Source organism: Eumetopias jubatus, unplaced genomic scaffold (assembly GCF_037043125.1).
Source record: "Eumetopias jubatus isolate StellerSeaLion01/CBP00866 unplaced genomic scaffold, mEumJub1_p1.0 scaffold_7, whole genome shotgun sequence".
In the NCBI taxonomy this organism is placed as follows: Eukaryota; Metazoa; Chordata; class Mammalia; order Carnivora; family Otariidae; genus Eumetopias; species Eumetopias jubatus.
In genome coordinates this window covers 61,274,508-61,290,868 of record NW_028274813.1, presented here as the reverse complement: position 1 = coordinate 61,290,868, position 16,361 = coordinate 61,274,508, and the positions used below count along the sequence as shown (strand labels likewise).

The window sequence follows — 16,361 nt, the reverse complement described above, 5'->3', positions numbered from 1 at the left end:
TTATCACACTAAATACTCGAAACTGATGTATTTACAACAACATATCAAAAAATATTAACATTAAAAAGATAATCATCTAGGGGTGCCCGGGTGGCTCAGTGAGTCAAGCTTCCGGCTCTTGGTTTTGGCTCAGGTCATGATATCATGATCATGGGTCTCATGATGCATGGGTCATGGGATTGAGCCCTGTGTCTGGCTCCTCACTCAGCAGGGAGTCTCCCTGAAGATTTTGCCCCCACCCCACTCACTTGCACATATGCTCTCTCTTTAGAGCTCTCAGAAATAGATAAATCTTTTTAAAAAGAATTATTTGCATGAAATAAACAAGTAAATTACCTCATTTACATAAGACCATCTACACAAATATGAGTAGGATGTGTAGTATGCAGAGAGAAACTATCCAGGAAAAACACAGGAGGGGATGTTTCATCTCCTTATCCATTTACTGAATCCTACACTGCTGCATGCCTAGACAAAATAGCTCTCCAGGAAGGGGTTTAATAAATTGATAATACTGAAGATGCTGAGGCTCAGAAAGTTCTCATAAATCCAATCTGCTTATTTTCTAAATTTCATAAACCACATACTTAGAAAACTGTGCTTTCAGTGAATTAAACTTTTTCTAGAGGAACTACCCTAGTTGTCAGAAAATTTTTAAAAAGAAAAAAGCATTTGTTAAATAAGCTTATCTAAAAGCCTAATGCAAATACCTCACAAGGAGCACGTGGAAATTGGGGGAGGATACAAAAGGAATCCTAGAACTTCAGAGTAGGAGTGAACCTTGAAGAACATAAAGGCCAACAGTAGCATTTTATAAAGGAGGGACAGACCCAGAAAGATGTAAAGGCTTTTGTGGATCCCACAGCTAGTTAGGGAAGACATTTCAACTGTAACCCACCTCTGATTCCCAGCCAAATATTCTTTCTTCTGTACACTGATGTAGGCTAGAGTAGTTCATAAAAATTCAGACTGAATGGTAGAGCATCCAGTATTTAGATTTAGGAACTTTGTTAGCCACATAAAAGAAAGGGAGTAGAATGAGAACAAAGAAACAAGGGAGTACCTCTCTAAAGGGCCCACATGTGCAAAGTGGCTTATCAGTGTAGAAAATTGGGTAGGGAAATTACCTTATTTTTGAACTCTTTAATACTATTCAAAAATAAAACCCTGGGGGAGGAGGGCGCCTGGGTGGCACAGTTGTTTAAGCCTCTGACTTGGTTTCAGCTCAGGTCATGATCCTGAGATCCTGAGATGGAGCCCTGCGTAGGGCTCCACGCTCAGCGAGGGGTCTGCTTGAGATTCTCTCTCCCTCTTCCCCTGCCCCTCTCACTTGCGCTCTCTCTCAAATACATAAATCTTAAATCAATCAAACAAACCAACCCTTGGGCTCCTGGCTGGCTCAGTCGGAAGAAGATGTGACAATTGATCTCAGGGTGGTAAATTCAAGCCCCACATTAGGTGTAGAGATAACTAAAGAATAAAAATTTTTTAAAAAATCCTAATTTCTGCTTGACAGGAATTGAGGTACATCTGTTCTTTGTCCAGGAGTAGGGGGATTCTAGGACTGTTTAGGGTAAATCACACTGACACAGGACCCTCACAAATGCAGAGATCTGAAGGAAGGAAGGCAGCTGGTACCAAACACTTAGGTTGCCTTTTGTGTTCTGATAACCTGAGTGGAAAAGAAAAAGCTACCTGTCAAGCAAGGTCCGAGACAACGGGAAGAGGAATTCTTTTAAAAGCTGTGCTCTGAAGAAAACAAAAAAAAGAAAGTTGTGCTCTGGATTGACAGTATCTTTTAAGTCAGCTAGAAACAAATGAAGGCTTTGAGAGGGCATTGACTCTTGCCACTGAAAAATACTTCTGAAGTGCTTTGTGCTTCCCTCTGACATGCTCCTGGATTTATACTCTCTTTTCCTTACTGCTGTTCTCTAGACCCCAGAACGAGAAGATCTCAAAGGGGAAGGCTGAGTTAACGATTCTCTCAGGACATTGGCACTACCTCACCTCCGGTGCCTTGTTCTTCATGTTAAATTAATTTTTGTCTTCAGGTTTGCACTTCAATGGAATGACTTGCTCTTTGGTCCTTTAACAGGTTTGTCACTTTTTAAAAAAATTGTCCTAATGCACCATAAAATGCATCATGTATGTTTACGTTAGATTTCTTTTTTTCCCCTAATAGTTTCATTGTAAAGCAGGAATGGAAAGGAAGAGTGTGTTATATGGGCACCTGAATTCTGGTCCATCATGGTGAGTCTTACATTCATTGGCTAAAAATTACTATTACTAGAGTAATTGAGGGCAAAACTAAATGGAGTTCAGATCTGGTATTTCAGCTGTCCTTCGGTAATTTGGAATTCCTAGAGTGAAAGACATCTAAGGGTGCCCCTGTGGGAATGAGGAACATACAGCAGTGTGATGAAATGGTGATGTTTAGATTTAGGTATTCTTCTAGGCTAGGACTTGAGCAGATAGAGCTCTCAGTAAGAGGGACAGGCAGCTGTTAGAACCACCTGTAGTCCACAGGGTGAGAGAAGGGTTCCCAGGTAAAGTACAGGACTATGAGTTAAATTTGAATTTCAGATAAATAACATTCTTTTAGTGTAAATATGTCTCAAGTATTGCATGGACAGACTTATACTAAAAATATTGTCTATCTGAGATTCACATTTAACAGGGCACCCTGTATTTTTATTTGCTACATCTGACAACCCTCGGTGAGAATTAAGTGAGAGGGTGAGCGGTAGTGGGGAATGAAGCATCGAAATGGCCCAGCAGTCCTACAGGAGGGGAACAAAGAGGTGAGCAAAAGGCACCTGGGTGGGAAAGGAAAGGCAAGAAGACCAGCTTTTCCCTGCTTTGTCCCAGCCAGTGATAAGTAGTCTGCTTGAATGTATACTCTATAAGCAAAGAGACTTCCATTTAGAGATCTATTTAGAGAAAGCCATAGAAAACAGTGAGATGAAAAAACATAAGACAATACCAATGAGTAAATGCAATAAATCTTGAGAAATAATCTTTAATTTCTCTTATCATGTCTATTTCATGGTGTTTCAAAATTCCCTCAAGCTCTTTCTCCCGAGGTTTGTTCTTTGTTGGCAATATTCGATCTGATGGGTGCTTCCAGAGACCCCACATACACCACTTGCGTTCAACTGGGAATTGAAATAAACAGGAAGACAATTATCTACTCACTGATGGCAGCTAAAAATAGTTTGTGTTGCTACTAGAGTACTCTCAGGACATTCTTATCAAATGGATTAAGTTATTAAGGTAACCATAATTTGTTGTGAATTGTAGTGTCATATGAAGGGTTTTTGGAAGGTTCTGAAAGAAATGTGACATAAATTTCAACCACATTAAAATAATTACCGCTGGAGCGCCTAGGTGGCTCCATGGGTTAAGCGTCTGCCTTCGGCTCAGGTCATGATCCCAGGATCCTAGGATTGAGCCCCGCATCAGGCTCCCTGCTCAGCAGGAAGCCTGCTTCTCCCTCTCCCACTCCACGTGCTTGTGTTCCCTCTCTTGGCTGTGTATCTGTCAAAAAAATGAATAAAATCTTTTAAAAAAATAAAAATAATTACCCCTGTCTTCTCTTTGGTGTTAGTTAAAATCCAGCCCCAAAAAGCAAATACTTGAGAAATCACTGCTAGGGACTTTGATTTCTAATATGGTAGAGACATAAATTCATTTTTGAAGAAACCAGGTCAGATTGCCCTGTCACTCTCAGCTGGACTAGAACATTACTTGCTATCAAGTTGAGTTCACGTCAAAATACTTAAAATCGATTCTTTTTTTTTTTTTAAGATTTCATTTATTTTTTAACAGAGAGAGAGAGAGACAGTGAGAGAGGGAACACAAGCAGGGAGAGTGGGAGAGGGAGAAGCAGGCTTCCCGCTGAGCAGGGAGCCTGATGTGGGACTCGGTCCCAGGACCCCGGGATCATGACCTGAGCCGAAGGCAGATGCTTAACGACTGAGCCACCGAGGTGCCCTTAAAATCGATTCTTAAAACAGATTTCTTTTGCTTTCTATGACTACATTAGAACAGAGAATGTCAGTGTCCTAACAGGTGCCAATGGAATTCCCTGACAATTCTGCTGTTCATTTGGCTGTCTCAGGCACAGCGGTGACCCAGCCTGGGAGAAGAGAATGGGCCTCCACACCTTCAGGAAATAGGTTCCTTTGGAAGTGGTTATGGCAGGTCTTCCCAAAGGTAAGTCCCCTGCCCAGACTTGTTGCTTAAGATGTACTGTATTACTAAGTCTTTTTTTTTTTTTAACCCTGAGATCAAGATGCATGCTCCACCAACTGAGCCAGCCAGGCGTCCCTATTACTAAGTCTTTAAAAATAAATTATTCTTGGGGCACCTGGGTGGCTCAGATTGTTAAGCATCTGCCTTTGGCTCAGGTCATGATCCCAGGGTCCTGGGATCGAGCCCCGTGTCTGGCTCCTGGCTTGGCAGGGAGCCTGCTTCTCCCTCGCCCTCTGCCTCTCCCCTGCTCATGCTCTCTCTCTCTCTGTATCTCTCTGTCTCAAATGAATAAATAAAATCTTTAAAAAAATAAATTATTCTTAGAGTTTTTAAGTCTTTTCAGTGACCTTATCATAGAATCCAAAGCTGCATTTTTTTTCTATCCTCTGCCCCAAAGCCGAGCTGTCTATTGCTATTAAGGCACATATATTTATATGCCTGTTACATATATATAATTTTTTAAAGGATCATTCTCTATGACCTCTTGTAATTTTTTTTTCACCTGAGAGAAAATGAAAACAACTTTGTTTGTATTTCTGCCACTTCTTCTTCATTTACTCTAATCATAATAATGTGTATTCCTAAAGAGGGGCAGCCAATTTAAGCTAGGGCATTGTTGTATACCATAAAATACTACTTGCAGAGCTGTGTACTCATAAACTCCTCAAGGCTTCCTTGTGTTCAGAAGGAAATTTGTGTTCCAGGAAGCTGTCAATCTGATAATATCTATTGGCTCAAATGAAGGGTCATGTCCTTTGGCATTTAGTCTTGTTCTGGCAGGCGTGGTTAAATCTTTGAAGAAATGGGTCTTTTCCAAGTTAGGCCCTCTAATGCCCAACTACTAAAGAAATAAACTCTAGTCAGACCAAGTTTTTGAAGAGAGGCTCAGGAAGGATTGCTGCTTTACACAGATAAAGAGCTTTTTATCTTTTAAGGCAAATCACATGGCTCTTTTTGTCCATTGACACACCAAGGGAAGTTTATGTGAGGAAATCAGTGTCGAACAGTTTGTCTTTATAAGTGTCAGTAGATTTTTTATTACCACCCACTGCCGTTATCCCCAGAGATTCCAACACCACCCATATTTTGGTCTCGTTTCTTAATCTCTTAAATTTGGGTCATATTGGCCCCCTGTGAGATGGCCAACCTGGACCTTTTAAATTACTTAAAAGTGTTCCAGCTTCAGAATTTCAAACTCTCAAGTTCGTCATTTTGACCACAACTCTTTAGTCGCCCTACTCCTTCATCCCAACAACCAGCTCATTGGTGTGTTCTGAGGCCCATCCCTTCCTTACTTTAAAGGCCTCAATTGTCAGTCCCCATTTAGGTTTGCTTTCCTTCTTCCCCATCCCACTTTTGTTTTGTTGTTGTTTGTTTTTTTTTGAAAAGCACTTGTTAGCGTCTAATGGACCCCCCTGCCCCAACGTGGCTTCAAGCTACTAGAACGCAGGCGCCCCGGACTGCGTTAATCTTCTCCTCTGCTCTTCTACTGAAGAATTTGGCCTTCACGATGACAGGTTGTTTTGGGAGTTTTCCCTTTCCCAAAACTTTGTAGTAGCCCGATCGCACCACATCAATGATAGGAGCAGCTCCAGTCTTGTTTTTGGCAGCATTTACCCGTGTCTGCTCACTGACCAAGGTCCACAGTTTATCAAGGTTGACAGTTGGACAGAAGCTCTGGTTCCTCTTTAAGTGATAATGTCTCATACCAATTTTTCCAAAGTAACCTGGATGATATTTGTCAAAGTTGATCCTGTGGTAATGCATGCCACCAGCATTACCCCGGCCTCCTGGGTGCTTCCAGTGCTTGCCGGTGCTTGCTGATATGGCCGTGGCCGTGGCTCACGTGGCCCCAAAGTTTCCGGGTCTTCCTCAGTCTGGATGGCATGTTGGCAGCCCAGACGGAAAAAGCCAGTAACACTGCAGATTCTTTCATTCCTTTCATCTCCTGCAGTGCCTTATATGCCTCATATTTGCATAGCCCCAAACCATTCCTCTTCATTCCTACACACCAGTATTGCTAAAAAAGTCATGAAATCTATATAGCTGGAACTTCACTCCCATTTAAAGATTCTTGTTTTCATCTTTCATTGAGTTCCCATTAATTTCCTGAAGGAGCTCTCTCAACCTTTGCAAAGTTGACTTGAAAAATAGCTTATCTCCTGGAACTTCCGTTTCCTTTTCTGTTAAGTGGGGAAGATGGGCTACAGCAGTACTTCTCAAACTTTAATGGGCATAGATCATCTGGGATCTTGTTTAAAATGCAGATTCTGATTTGGGTCTGGTGTACCTAGTGATGCAATGCTGTATACCATATTTTGAATAGTATTTTAAGTAGCAGCAAATGAGCTCTAGCTTTAAAATAATAATACAGCAACACTTCTGAGTCTAAGTCCTGAGTCATCACCTCACCATTCTCATTGTCAGCAGATGACTTAACCAGGATCTACAAGCCATCTGTTATGAGCCTCTTCAGCAATTTTTGCCTTTTCCAATAACTTTCCTATCCTGAGCCTTTCTCCCTTTTCTTTTCTAGGTTACTTTTTCTATTTGCCCCTATTCTGTCCCTTCTTGGTGACTTGAGACCTTGTTCTATTCAGTCAATCCCTTTCCACTGGCTCTTTTCCCATTAACTGCAAACACCGTTAGGCTTGTAGCCCAACAAAACCATGCCTTGCTGGGGTTAGTTTAATAGACAAGTGTCTCAAAGGAAGGTGCTGTCTCTACCTCTGGTTTCTTCCCAGTTAGGCATTTCTACCTGGGTAGCCTACAGACTCTCAAACTCAACCACTTTGTAAATCACTCATCTTCACCCCAACAGAGCAACTTCCTGCCTTACTTTGTTATTTTTTTCTTGTTCCTTCCCCCTTACTTGCATACTTATTCAATTAGGAAACCGTGTTGATGTCTACCTTCAAAATATCTGTTGTGGGCTTGTCAACTCTTGACTACGTTTCCAAAAGAAAAAGTTCTTTTTTAAAAAAGCTTTGTACATGAAGATATCCATAATAATGTTATTGATAATAATAATAGCATTGTAAATAACTAAATGCTCAAAACAAGGGAATGAAGAAGTAGGTATAATTTTAAATGTTACAGTGATTAAAATGATTCTTTGTGTGTTGGCATGGGTTAAATCAAAAAGCATCTACAAAATGGTATGTCTAATATGATCCCATTTTTTAAATAGGGAGGGAGGAAGGAAGAAAAGAAGGGAGGGAAGAAGGAAGGAAGGAAGGAAGGAAGGAGACACTTGGAGAAAAGTATCTTAAAGAAATAACATTTTTTGGGGTGCCTGGGTGGCTCAATTAGTTAAGCAACTGCCTTCAGCTCAGGTCTTGATCCTGGAGTCCCGGGATCGAGTCCCACATTGGGGTCCCCGCTCAGCGGGGAGTCTGCTTCTCCCTCTGACCCTCTTCCCTCTTGTGCTCTCTCTCATTCTCTCTCTCTCTCAAATAAATAAATAAAATCTTTAAAAAAAAAGAAATAACATTTTTTTGATTCTAAAATGTTAATAGGTATCTCTGGGTGTTACAATTGTGGATGATTTTTACTTTCTTCTTTTGTCCGCATAGTCTGAAAGTGTTAAATGTATGTGCCATATTCCACTGAGGCACAAATATAGTAGATACTAAGATTCCCCGGTGCGTGTGAGGCACATACCCCACAGGCAGATTTTACAAAAAGAATAAAGGAGAATCTGCCTCACAACCTCTGGCCCCTTAGGCAGGCCAAAGATGTAAAAGAGTCTGAGGAAGGAAAAAGATAAAGAAGTTTCTTTGGAGAGAGCCATTGCCAGTCTGAGTTCCTTGAGTGTCCTCTGATCCCAGGACCCCAAGAAAGATGCCTCAGTAGGAGGACTTGGAGATCCTCCTGCAGTATGGGTGACCAGCACCTGCAGTGCTGGTGTCTGAGAACACTGAAGCTTCTGTGGATGGGGCCCGAGTCTGCCTGCAAATATAGAAGATGACAGAAGGGCTGACAAGGGGCATCGGAAAGGGAACCAGAGAGGGCTCTGCCTTGAAAGGTGTGCTGGGGGCCAGATGTGGGAGGGGGAGAGGGTTGTCTTGGGCTGGAGGGGAACTTCTAGATGCCCAGGGGCTTGAAGAAGGAGCTGCAAGTGGCCGCCAAAATATAAAGATATATGGGCCCAGCAGAGAACCACTGAAGGGCCTAGAAGAGTGGCCAAAAGAAGAGCATCAGCTGTAACCATCTGCCAGGCTCACCAGAAACACCAGCTTTAAACATCTGCTAGGCCTAGAAAGTATTAAGCCACCCATTCTGACCTACCCTCCCCATCCTAGCCCTCCACTGGCCATCCTCCACCTTGGCTAGGGACAATTTTGAGCCAGGAGTGATTAGGGAGGAAAAGCCAACCATGCTCCCAACCTCTTTCCACTGGAGGCTTTAATCTGAAACCAGATTAAATTATTAGACTTGATTAGAGTCTAGACAGATTAGAAATGATGCAGTGCTGTTTGGAATTTTTATTGTTCTGGAACTGTTTCTGGATTGAGACTGCCTTTGTTATTTAAAGTGACCATAGCATTGCATATTATCTAAGGAACAGAGAAGTAATGGGACCTGCCAGTTTTCAAGTAGAGGCAAGAAAGAGTGGGAAAAGAAGAATCACATTGTAGTTTTATCACAGTCTGTTCATCATGCCTGTTACTAGAACCCAAATGCCTGCTTCCATCATTTCTTGCCTTGCCCCCACAAAATTAACCACTATCTAATCCTGTAACAGTATAGATTCATTTTGCATGATTTTGTACTTTATATAAATGGAATCATTCAGGATGTGCTCTTCTGTGGCTGGCTTCTTCCTTTCAGTCGTAGGTGAGGTCCATCCATAGTGTTGCATGTAATTGTATTTCATTCATTTTTGTTATTCTACAATATTTTGTAGTGTGGGGCGCCTGGGTGGCTCAGTCGTTAAGCGTCTGCCTTCGGCTCAGGTTATGATCCCAGGGTCCTGGGATCAAGCCCCGCATTGGGCTCCCTCCTCAGCGGGAAGCCTGCTTCTCCCTCTCCCACTCGCCCTGCTTGTGTTCCCCGTCTCACTGTGTCTCTCTCCATCATATAAATAAATAAATAAAATCTTTAAAAAATATATTTTGTAATGTGAATGCACCACAAATTATTGATTGTGCTGTTGATGGGCATTTAAAAAGCTCCCAGTTTTTGCCTATTACAAATAGCACTGCTTTGAAGAGTATATTACTTTTCACAATGGGTGGAGAGAAATTGAAAACTCTCTTGCAAATATTCTTTCCCTTCCGTATATATAGTTGATCATAAACACTGCCACCACGTTTATAGTCCCAGAGCACAATTCTAATCATGCTGCTTCCCTAACTCAAAAGCATTCAATGTCTCCCCATTGCTTTCCAACCAGAGCCTCTAAGTTCCTTAGCTTAGGCAATCAAGGCCTCCTCCATGCATTTGTATCCTAATCTAGAACATTTGTGAGTCCTAGTCAAGGTAGGCCATTGCCATGTCCTAAACACAGGCTCTTTTTTCTTCTTCTGCTTCTGTTTTCATGCCACTCCATGTTGCATCGTGGTGCCACTCCCACTGCTCCTAACCACTAACACAACTGTCAGAGTTCTTGTCCTCCTAAGCTGAGCTCAGATACACTTCTTCCAGCAGGCGACTTACATTCCCTATGGCCCAAGGTGATTTCCCATTTACAGTGCTCTGTTAGACTTGACCTTATGTATCATGATCTGCCTCATGGTAGGTAGTGTTGCTTTCATTCGTTTCATCTTCCCCACTGAACTCTGGTGTGGCCCCCATCTGGTTCATCTGTGTGTCTCCCAGAGCAGCCCGCCCAGCTTCTTACCCATAGAAGGGGCTCAATACATGTTTGCTGAATGACTTTGGGGAAGTTGTCTGAAAATGTCTTCCTGATTTTCACCTCCAGTTCCCACTTCTCTTTTGAGTGAATTCCCCTCTTGCTCCATGGTAATTTGTGTGTGAACTGGCTAACTCAAGAATATAGTCTCTGGTGTGTGACGCTTTGGCTGATCTTCAGGAAATAATTTCTCAATGCCACACTCTGTATTCATTACCATTTAAAACCCCAATGTCTTAAATGAATTCAATATTTATTAGGCATCTACTATGTATATGGCACTGTGATAACTGGAATGAAATTTGCTCTACACCTGTAAGACATCATTCCAGAATTTTCTATCTCGGAAATGTTTTAGATCTGTTGTCTGGTTGATTTTTGAAAGTTTCCTTTGTTTCACCACTGTGGACGAAATGCACTCTGGGTGAAGTCTGGGGACCTCAGCTGAGGTTCATCATGTCATTTCAAAGCAAGGAGAAAATAAGATTGGAGCACTCTCTTGCTTTCCCACCAATAATTAGCTTCTTAAGAACTAGTTCCTAAATTAATGACTGAAGATATTGGTTAGAATGATCAGAAATCTCACTCATTTGTTCTCTCCCCCATTACCCCAAGAGAGCCTGGCTCTCTTAAGTCAGAGATGACTTAATTTTGTGGTAAGAAAATAGGAATTAGAGGAAGTCAATTAGGAAACCTCAAGGAAGAGGAAGTGTCTTTAGGCTAAAGGGAAGGCTGTTGAGTCTTATTTCCTCTCTGTTCTTAACTCACTCTCTTGGTGCCTGGCCAACTTCTGTACCTACCTTTCCCCACCTGACCAGGGGGCTGGAATGAGGGTAAGGGTGAGAGTGGTGAGCAGAGTGAATAAAGTTAAATAACATTCATAAAGACCCCAAGAGGATGGGCATGAAAATCTTATCAATGAACTGATTGATGCTTACAGTTCCCATCCCCGTCCACAGCCGTGGGTGAAGCTGCATGTGTGTGGGACAGGGTGGGTAAGAACTGGCTGCTTTCTAAGCTAGGAAAATAGACTTTCACTTCTGAACAATAGCAGAGTGCAGTGCAGTTTGGCGCGGTACTTGGTTTCCTTCTGTACTAGGGAGAGATCAAAGCAATAGCCAACAGTCCGGTCCTTATTCACCAGTGCCCCCCACCCCCCGCCCTTCACAAAGAGAGCTCTAAGCTGAGTTCAAGTCTATTAGGTGGCTTATTTTCACTGCAGTGGTTAATTTTTTTTTTCTCTATGCCTTTAAGGTGGGTACAGCATGCTTACCTGTTTGAGAGGGGAAACCGAGGTTCATGGTCATCAGGTAGTCTGTGGCAAGGCTCAGATTGTAATTCAGTGCTTCTGACACTCAGAGCAGAGCCTGACCATGTTTGAGACTCTGGCCCCTCCCTTCCCCTTCTGATTTTTCACTGGAACATTTGCTGTTCTCTCAAGCTATGAAGGGCTTCCTGTGTTATCATGCCTAAGGGGAAGTTGTATGTTAAAAACCACCAACGGTTAAGCCCAAGCCAGCTGGGGTCTTCCATTGCTACTTCCAGTATCTGGGGAGACCTGTGAGAATGCTCAGTTTTTCTCAAGATCTTTGGCTTCCAGAAACAAGACATCAGTCGAGCCATTTGGTCTTCATTTAAGGGGAGTTTGGGAAAACGAAAGAAACATCAAAAGTTGTAAGAGGATACTACTAAAGTTGTTATAGCTAAAAATCAAGGGTGAACTGAAAACTAAAGGTTTTGGCTCTAAAAAAAAAAAGGTTTTGCTCTATAGGAGGGGAGAGGGTTCCTGGGTAATTTTAGTTAAATGTCCTTTGGGTTAGGCTGATGCAGGTTAATTCCCTTTCAAATCAAAGGACAGCATTCTCATTATTGGTGATGACTAAGAGAATCCAGGCACAGAACGATATTGACTGGTAAGGAAAGGCTGGAGCAGAAGGAAATGACAGTTTGTGACTGCTCTGTTGATAGACATCATCTTGTCCCCACTGTTGCTATTGGAGGATGAGAACCACACCAAATGTTATGGGCAAGGGGGCAGGGGAGTGTTGCTTTTCTGGAATCTGGTCAGGTAAAGGATTTGAAGAACTTTCACAAGGGCCTCACGTAAGTCACAGAAGCACACTCCACCCCACATTTGGTGCTTCATTTGCCCTCTGTTGCCCATAAGTTGTAGAACTGAAGTATAGAGAAATCATTTTTCTCCTCCTCGGAGACTCAGCCAGAATGACAACTCTCAGGCAGCCACCCATAGCTACTGGGGTGCAGGAAGAGCTGCAAGACTGAGACTGTTGTGAGGAAGATACAAATAGGTAAAGCTACAATTACAGCCAGGTTCTTGCCCTCAGTACCCCCAGGAGCACCTGATTGGTAAGTGTGGCCAGAGAGGTGGGTAGAGGTCTGCCTCCCTCCTACCGCTCACCCAAGCTGCTACATTGTTACTTCTGTCCTGGCTGCTGTTGATCTTTGGGGTCCCTTAACATCAAGAAATCCTGACTCTCCTAAAGTACCCTATTACCAGTGCTTATGGCTAACTCACAGGGCATCGTGTTTCAGCATCTGCCAATATCACATGGAAACAGAGATTAGCTTCATTTTTGTATTACCTGGCTCACTGAACTGCCAGCAGAGCAACTTAAGCTCAGGGCGAAATTCTTATCTTGCCTTTAAACACCATGTGATTCAGCATGTCTGCAGTCGGTCACTGGGAATCCACGCTGCCACTTTTTACCTTTGCCTTGTGGGTAACCCCAACCTTCCACCTACCTCCACCCCCAGGGGAGAATGTGGGTCTTGCCAAATGGAGGCCCCCCAGGAGATTTTCCAAGACTCACAAGATGTCAAGTCATCTCTAAAATTTTTCAAAAAACCAGAAAGTCATTTCAAAAAGTCTAACTTGGTGGCCCCACAGAGAGGAAGATCAAACTTTCCACACAGACACAGCAAGTCTGCCCCCATAGGCCTGTATTAAAGCTGCAAGGGCATTGACGACTTTGGCGAAAGCTTCTCCACCCTGGGGGGGAAGTCCACCTGGGTGAGTAGGTTAGCTGCTGCTTGGTACCCAGTGGCACATATTCAGTCTGCTTCCAGGGGATTTCTCTCAGCAGTGGAATCGGCAAGGGTTTTGGCTTTCTGAAAGATTTCCCAGAGGAATTCACTTGCCTCGGTGGAAACATCTCAAATTCTAACATAATAGATAGAAATAAGTGGATGAAGTAGAAACAGAAGGCTGAAAACACAGGTACAGGTCATTTTGTAGAAGACTCTGAACTCTAAGCAAAAGACTATTTTATTCAGTAGCGTAAAGAAATCTAGGCAGAGAAGCAACCCAATTGAGATCTTGCTCCAGAAAAAGATGATTTTTTCAAAGAGTGTGGATCAACAAGAAGAGACTATGTGCCAGATCAGACAAACTGGGAAAAAGGTCTAAATTCAGAGAGTAGCAGTGGGAATGAAAAGCAGATCTATCCTATCCCATAGGAATAGTCAACAGGATTTGGTAACTGAACAGACGGGAAAGCAACAATAAGGGCAACTGTTTCATGAGCACTTTTTTTTTTTTTTAATGACAAATGCCTAAGTGCTCTGAAATGGTGACTTTCCTTATAAAGAACTTTCACAATCTTTTTTTTTTTTTTTTTTTTTTGACAGAGACAGCGAGAGAGGGAACACAAGCAGGGGGAGTGGGAGAGGGAGAAGCAGGCTTCCCACTGAGCAGGGAGCTTGATGTGGGGCTGATTCCAGGACCCTGGGATCAGGACCTGAGCCAAACGCAGACGCTTAACGACTGAGCCACCCAGGCGCCCCTCATGAGCACTTGTTATGCGCTAGTTAGTACTTTGTTACTTTGTTAGTACTTCACTTGCCTTCTCTTATTTAATCCTCACAGCAGCCTCCATAAAGTGAATCTTACCCAGTTTTAATAGATAAGGGAATCCAGACTTAGGGAGTTTGCATAAGGTCACATATCTAGTAACTGTCACAGATGGCATTTAAATTCAGGTTTAAATAGAAAAGGATGCACTTCTAACCCTTATGCTGTAAGGGATTCATTCATTCGACTAACATTTATGCTCAACATTATTCAAGTTGCCTGAGCTATACTATGAACAACACAAAGATTTTTGCCCTCATGGAGCTTAGTGGGGGGTGGGGGGCACAATAAATAGTGACCAAAATTACGAATTACAGAACAGAAAAAAAAAGCAGAATAAAGAATGATCAGGATTATATAGGGACAGAGTAAGAAGTTTTGGGGAATTGAAGACTGCATCAAGGTTTTGGCTCTGAGGACTTGTAAAGTGTGGTACATGGGGCAGGAACTGGCTTGGTGGGAGAAGAGATGATCAGCTGTTTTAACACACTGGATTTTAAGGTACCATGTGTCTCAATGTAAAAAACATCCCACAGCCAATTAGGTAAGACCGTGCTCCATGGGGCGCTTCGGTGGCTCAGTCGGTTGAGCATTCAACTTTTGATTTTGGCTTAGGTCATGATCCCTGGGGTTTCCGGGGTCCTGGGATGGAGCCCCGAGTCCCGCTCTGCCCTCAGCAGGGAGTGTGCTTGGGATTCCTGCTCTCCCCCTGCCCCCCCATTCTCTCTCTCTGTCTCATATAAACAAATAAATCTTAAAAGGAGAGAGAGAGAGAGAGAGAGAGAGACTTCGCTCCAGAGAAGGGCCCAGTTAGAGACCTAGGTTTGGGAGACATCAATATAGAGGGGCTGTGGGACGAAATGAGTTGACCCTCCTTAGCAGCCTAACAGAGAACTCTTTATGACTATTCAGGCAGTTTGGGAATTACAGTACACTAAGGTTGCTCAGAGTGTGAGGGGGGGAAAAAAGCACTGAAAAGGTCAGGAGGAGTTGGTCCTGAGGGTAGAGACCTGAACCAGAAGCAAGGGACAACTTTTATCAGTACACTTGGAAATTAGCCAGAGCTGGAAAGTACCCTGTGTGCCAGAGACGCTGTTTGCATTTAGTGTTTTTTTTTTTAATATTTTATTTATTTGACGGAGAGAGACACAGCGAGAGAGGCAACACTAGCAAGGGGAGTGGGAGAGGGAGAAGCAGGCTTCCCACTGAACAGGGAGCGCGATGCAGGGCTCGATCCCAGGACCCTGGGATCATGACCTGAGCCGAAGGCATACGCTTAACGACTGAGCCACCCAGGCACCCCTGCATTTAGTATTTTCTAAATCAGGTTTCAGTTTTGGATTTTTTTTCAGGTTAATAAAATAGTTTATTTTTAAAAACATTCTTGAGAATTGGAGCTTAAGAAACTCCTTGAGAGGTTCTTATACATCTTTTTCCTTTAAATGCAAAGTGAGTTTAGGAGAAAATACATTAAGGAGGTAAGAATCCCTACTTTAGTATTACTTACAGCAGGCACTAAAGAGCTAGAAACCTTGGCAATAACTGGCTTTCCTAGTGCACAAACTATATGGGGGGGGCGACACTAGCCTAACGTCATGTTTTGCATTTTATATTGGCTAAATAGGAGTGTGCCTGCGGGAAAAGTCAAAATAGGCACAATTTTACGATTTGAAAGGCCACCTGCTGTTTTCCCTGAGCTACCCAGTTCGCTTGGAATTACTCCCATCAGTTTAAACAACAGCCTGCTATACGCCCTCTCCTTTTTGTTCTTCATAATCAATCAAGGCAACTTAACTTCATGATTCCTCCACTACTCCTATATTTCCTGTTCCACCTCTAAGACAAACTGTCGGGGTTGGTGGCCAAAAGGATCTTGCCTGGACAGAAAATTCTGCTCTTTCCAGTGCCTACCAGAACCCGCTCCCTTCTGTACCTAAAATTAACGGTTACTGCCGCAGCGGCTGCAACCCATTTTTCCCCTGTAGTAGGAAGGAAAGTGGGTGGGTATAGATTAGGAACAACGCCAGCAATCTAGACACAAGCTGGATATACACGTCCCAAAACTAACGAGGGACTTAAATACACCATCCATTTAGGTCCCACGGGTAGGCAGATCACTACTCTGGGCCCCCAGAAATCCTTTTCGTCCTTGCTATGGTCAATTCACATTCCAGAGGAAAGCTGCAGAACGCCACAACCCGAGTTTCACCTGGTATCTGTACAGCGCTCGGACGTGGGGCTGGCGCAAGCGCGCACCGAAGACCTCCCTCTGCTTTCCCCACCCCAAGCAGGGGTGGGGCCTCGGAGCTCTCTCCGCGCCTGAACGGACGCTAGAGTCGTGAGTTCGGCGCGCAAGAGCGGATGAGGCCGGCCGGTGCC

At 43.3% G+C, this 16,361-nt stretch overlaps 1 long non-coding RNA gene and 1 pseudogene across 1 annotated transcript; both read right to left on the bottom strand.

Moving 5' to 3' along the window:
* Window positions 1-3,053: 3,053 nt before the first annotated feature.
* LOC148163899 (uncharacterized) lies at window positions 3,054-11,502 on the bottom strand. Its single transcript, XR_015768512.1, has 3 exons — window positions 11,385-11,502; window positions 3,373-3,537; window positions 3,054-3,155 (listed from the first exon to the last, which is right to left on the bottom strand). It is a non-coding gene; the product is annotated as an uncharacterized LOC148163899 (long non-coding RNA).
* On the bottom strand, window positions 5,686-6,036 carry LOC114217947 (large ribosomal subunit protein uL15 pseudogene; annotated as a pseudogene).
* Window positions 11,503-16,361: the final 4,859 nt, after the last annotated feature.